At 41.0% G+C, this 5,922-nt stretch overlaps 1 non-coding gene across 1 annotated transcript; it reads right to left on the bottom strand.

The window, feature by feature from the left end:
* Positions 1 to 3,175: 3,175 nt before the first annotated feature.
* Positions 3,176 to 3,282, bottom strand: LOC114239106 (U6 spliceosomal RNA). Its single transcript, XR_003624292.2, has one exon. It is a non-coding gene; the product is annotated as a U6 spliceosomal RNA (small nuclear RNA).
* Positions 3,283 to 5,922: the final 2,640 nt, after the last annotated feature.

Genomic DNA, 5,922 nt, shown 5'->3' with positions numbered 1-5,922 from the left:
AGATTCAACCCTGGGGTGTTGATGGCCATAGTGTTTGAGACAGTAAAGAGGAGGGAAACAGCCCAGTAAAGCCAATGAAAGGGAAACTGCTCAATATGTTATGATGTGTGAGAGAGATCAGGCCATTTAAATCACATTTTCAAATAATATTTAATGATATGGAAAAATACAATTAACAGTAAGTAGCATTAATAAAAGAAGCAGAAACACATGTTAAAATCATATGGGATTATAGATGTCACAGTACTGACAGTAATTTTCTCTAGGTTATAGGAATATTTATGATTTTTATGTTATTCGTTTTACAGGGAGTGTTTTTTTTGGTATTTTCCATATTTTAAGATGATAATATATCATTTTCAGAGAAAAGTGTCATACTGAGCAAACGCTAACCAAAAAGTTCATGTTCTTTGACCAAGGTCTTTGACTTCAAACTGTTTTTCCTAAGGAAAAATTTAGAAATATAGCTAGACATTAATGAGAGAGTTACAAAAAACTGTGAGAAAGGGGAAACAATCAAGAGAAATGGTTAAGAAAGTCAGTTCCTGCAGATGCCACCATGAAACGATGTTTATAGTCTTGTTTTATTTTTAGCCTTCTTTTATGCCCACAAGACTCTTTGAGACCGTGTGTGCCTGGCTGAGGGAAGAGAGAGGCTTGTTTGTCCTGTTCTAGGTGTAAACTATGAGGCTGGCATCCTCACTTCATTTTCAGACATATTTCCTGAGAATGAAACATGACAATCCAAAATCATTGAAAGATAAACAAGACACAATCTGCACATACTCTAACACCTCAGCTATGTCACTATAGAAATACAGGACACAGAGCCAGCATGAGAGAGAAAACTGGAAGGAAAGCCTAAAATCTCACAAAGGTTATCCCTGTGAGGGAATTACAGTCAATATGAATCTTATACTTTACAACACTTTCTGTGTTTTCAAATTGTTCTACAATTGGCACATATTAATTATGGGGACAGGGGCGGGGGAAAGCATATTTTTAAAACAAAACACCCCATATGGTTTACCTCATTTAGTGACATTATGCCAATCTTTTTTCAAAATGTCTCACTGGGTGACAGTCTAGAGACATAAATGTGATTGTGTCTTGAGGATTGTATATTATCCCTTTGAACCACTGGGGAAACTTCTGGAATATTGCACAGCTAGGTAAAACATTATGTTTATTCCATATAGTTTTCCTTCCTCAAAGCTTTTCCTCTCCTTCCCTTTGCATCGTAATTCTACAGAACATCTTATGTTTTATACACTGAGAGCATAGCAATGAGCAGATATTTGTAGGATTTTTTTTCAAATTTTTATTGGGGTATAGCTGATTTACAATGTTGTGTTAGTTTCAGGTGTACAGTAAAGTGAATTAGTTGTACATATACATATACCCACTCTTTTTAAGATTCTTTTCCCATATTGGTCATTATAGAATATTGAGTAGAGTTCCCTGTGCTATGCGGTAGGTCCTTATTAGTTATCTATTTTATATATAGTAGTGTGTATATGTCAATCTCAATCTCCCAATTTATCCCTCCCCCCTTTCCCTCCCGGTAACCATAAGTTTGTTTTTTACATCTGTGACTCTGTTTCTGTTTTGTAAATCAGTTCATTTGTACCATTATTTTTTAATTCCACATATAAGCACATATGAGATCATATGATATTTGTCTTTCTCTGTCTGACTCACTTCAATCCGTATGACAATCTCTAGGTTCATCTGTGTTGCAGCAAATGGTATTATTTCATTCTTTTTTATGGCTGCGTAATATTCCATTGTACATATGTACCACATCTTCTTTATCCATTCATCTGTCAATGGACATTTAGGTTGCTTCCATGTCTTAGCTATTGTAAACAGTGCTGCAGTGAACACTGGGATGCGTGTATCATTTTGTTTTTTTGTTTTTTTTTTTAAGTTATACAATTTTTATTTATTTATTTATTTATTTATGGCTGTGTTGGGTCTTTGTTTCTGTGCGAGGGCTTTCCCTAGTTGCGGCAAGTGGGGGCCACTCTTCATCGCGGTGCGCGGGCCTTTCATTATTGCGGCCTCTCTTGTTGTGGAGCACAGGCTCCAGACGCGCAGGCTCAGTAATTGTGGCTCACGGGCCTAGTCGCTCCGCGGCATGTGGGATCCTCCCAGACCAGGGCTCGAACCCGTGTCCCCTGCATTGGCAGGCAGACTCTCAACCACTGTGCTACCAGGGAAGCCCCACGTGTATCTTTTTGAATTATGGTTTTCTCTAGATGTATGCCCAGGAGTGGGATTGCTGGATGATATGGTAGTTCTATATTTGTTTTTTTAAGGAATCTCCATACTGTTCTCCATAATGGTTGCACCAATTTACATTCCCACTAACAGTGTAGAAGGGTTCCCTTTTCTCCACACCCTCTCCAGAATTTACTGTTTGTAGAGTTTTTGATGATGGCCATTCTGACTGGTGTGAGCTGATATCTCATTGTAGTTTTGATTTGCCTTTCTCTAATAATTAGTGATGTTGAGCATCTTTTCATGTGCCTTTTGGCCATCTGTATGTCTTCTTTGGAGAAATGTCTGTTTAGATCTTCTGCCCATTTTTTGATTGGGTTGTTTGTTTTTTGATATTGAGCTTCATGAGCTGTTTGTATATTCTGGAGATTAATCCCTTGTGGGTTGCTTCATTTGCAAATATTTTCTCCCATTCTGTTGGTTTTCTTTTTGTTTTGCTTATGGTTTCCTTTGCTGTGCAAAAGGTTTTAAATTTAATTGGGTCCCATTTGTTTATTTTTGTTTTTATCTTTGTTACTCTAGGAGGTGGATCAAAAAAGATATTGCTGAGATTTATGTCAGAGAGTGTTCTGCCTATGTTTTCCTCTAAGAGTTTTATAGTATCCAGTATTGCATTTAGGTCTTTAATCCATTTGAGTTTATTTTTGTATATGGTGTTAGGGAGTGTTCTAATTTCATTATTTTACATGTTTTCCCAACACCACTTATTGAAGAGACTGTCTTTTTCCATTGTATATTCTTGCCTCCTTTGCCATAGATTAGTTGACCATAGGTGAGTGCTTATATCTCTGGGCTTTCTATCCTGAGAAAATATTGATCTATATTTCTGTTCTTGTGCCAGTACCAAACTGTTTTGATTACTGTAGCTTTGTAGTATAGTCTGAAGTCAGAAAAAAGTATGGAACGCTTCACAAATTTGCATGTCAACCTTGCATAGGGGCCATGCTAATCTTCTCTGTATTGTTCCAATTTTAGTATATGTGCTACTGAAGTGAGCACAAGATTTTTTGTTGTTGTTTGTTTTCTAGGTCTGTTTAGTCTGTTAAAGGGGTTTGAAAAACTTGCTGGTATCTTGTGTTTATGTCGCTGCTATAGACTTACCTGGAGCAAAGTGCACCTTTCTCCTACCTTCGAGGATGAGGAGGATTGGAGGACTGTCCAGGTTGGTGGTGTGGAGGGAAGCTAGGGGCTTTCATGGTCAGACATTGGAGGGCCTGCTCCCAGGCAAGATGCCGCTGCAGAGAAGGGCAATATTCCACAAATGGGGAAGGCCAGATGACTCCAACTCCTACCTACACCAGTGAATCCCATGGAGGTACAGTGCCAAATGCCAGGTTCCAGCAGCAGAGGGCTCAGGGGGTGGACATGACTTATGGGGAGCTGGCCAGCCTCAGATGGAACAGGGAGCCTGAGCCAGGAGCAATGGCAATGACGGCCATTCACCCACATGTGAAGACAGGGACATCCCCATTTCCACCGACTGAGTAATCCCTGAGGCTCTCTGGCATTAGGGGGGAGGATGGAGGAAGGACCCCCCCCCCCAAAACATCACAGATCCTGGATTTCTTACCTAGGCTGGTGAGTAGGAGCTCAAGCTGAGTTTAATTTAATACTTAAAAAAAAAAAAAAAAGAAGAGAACCATGGCATTTTATACCCTGAATGTCATGGGAAAATTTATGCTGGTCTTAATAAATAAAAAGCACTTCATACATAAAATGATTTCTAAGCTATAATTAATAACCATATAGCATTAAAACAATCCCCGAAAATCCTGGTCAGAAGGCTGTGCTGAACCATTAAAACCAGGATGGTGGACTCTGAAAGCATGCTTTCTTCTGCCAAACTAGAGTTTAGGGGCTGAGCAGAACTGACACCTCCCAGGGCTGGGTGCTGCCCTGTAGGGAGATCCTACATCCTCCCAACAAGTCTTCAGGGTACACTGGAGTTTTCAAGGAGTCAGGGTCTTTTTGCTGAAAATCCCATTGAAACTTCAGAGAGTGATCATGACTTTCCCAAATCTACCCCCTTTTCCTTGTCCCTTGAGGATTCCAGGTCCCCAGTGTGCCTCTCCAGAATTATCCCTTCCACTTACTTCCAGACTTTACAGAAATCCACAGGTCCTCATGCAAAACATGGGGGCAGAGGAGAGAGGTAAATGTCTTTCAACCTTGGGAATTTTAGAAAATTAATCTGGTGTGCATGGTATGCTGCACCCCAGAGGGGTCTGGGGGTGCACCCTGTGGTCACACACATCAATAGTTCTGCTTCGAATGTATGAACGGTGCCAGAGGAATAAACCAGGGCTGCCTCATGTTGGTTCAAGTCTGTCAAAAGAGTTATGAAAATTCTTCCATTTCTTGGAGATTTATTGATTCTCGAATTGTGGATAAGGCATCATGGACCAGTATCTAATCTGCCTGCTGGAAATCTGGGACTGGTTGTCCAAATGTTATCTCAAAATTAATATCTCTAAAATAAATCTCCTGAACATCATCCTTAAAATTCCTTCTTCACCCAAATTCCCCATCTTACTCATTGGTCTATTTACCAGCCAGTTTGCTGAGGCGAAACACTCCCTTCTCACATCCCACACGTTGACTTCACCTGCCGGTCATGTCAGCTCATTGCCCACCACCTCACTGCCCGCACCATGATTCACACCACCATCACCGTAACTATGGGTTGGGCTATAGGACTTCCTAACTGGAAGCTATTCCACCATCTTGGATTGCAGATGAAGGAAGCTTTTAAAATAATAAATCAGCTTATGTCACTACCCAGCTTTCCATCCTTCAGTGCTTCCCATGAGTTCTCTTCCAAGAACATCAAAGTCCCAAGCATGGCCTCCCAGTCCAGCTAGTCACTCCATCTCTCAGGCCCTGCCCTCCATCCACACTGGCCCCATTGCCCCTGCTCACACCTGCCAAGCTCTGCCCCACCTCAGGGGATGGCACTTGCTGTTGCTTCAGGGTGGCTCCTCCTTTCTATCCGGTCTCAGCTCAGGTGGCATCTCCTTAGAAAAGCCTTTCCTGAAGATTCTTTCTGAGGTGGACCCACCCTCCACCTCTGTGTCACCCTGTCACGTGACCCTTGTTCTCTAGGCTCCAATCTCATTAATTGGAAGTTAATGTTGTTACTGTATTCAATTATTCACATCACCATCACCATCAGGAGGTCAGGCCCTTGGGTTTGTGGGATCTACAAGGGCACCGATGAATGGGCATGGGGTGGGCTCTCTGTTCTGCATGACCTACTTCAAAATTCCAGGTAGAGGAGACCCCTTGTTGTTGGTTCACCTTCCAATGCAGAGCGACCATCAGGGAGCTTGATCTATGGGTCTTGGGGCTTCCTTCAAGAACTCTGGGGACTTTTAAGTGGGTAATTAAATCTTGAGAGATTGGTCTTGGGCATTTCATTCAGCTCAAAAAATATTATATTCATTGATACTCACCATACAGACCTCAGAAGAGGAATTCATTGCTTAATGATTAAACTTCACATATGTTACAGATTAAAGTCCATATTTCCCATGACATATTTAGATAACACATTTCCCAATTCTTCTGCTGCACAAGCCCACATTTCTTTTTTTTAAAATCAGATTAGTTATCATCTTGACCTACTATATGTAACCTATT

The sequence above is a fragment of the Balaenoptera acutorostrata genome, chromosome 15 (assembly GCF_949987535.1).
Source record: "Balaenoptera acutorostrata chromosome 15, mBalAcu1.1, whole genome shotgun sequence".
NCBI classification, from domain to species: Eukaryota; Metazoa; Chordata; class Mammalia; order Artiodactyla; family Balaenopteridae; genus Balaenoptera; species Balaenoptera acutorostrata.
The sequence above is the reverse complement of the archived record's forward strand: the minus strand, read 5'-3'. Positions and strand labels throughout refer to the sequence as shown.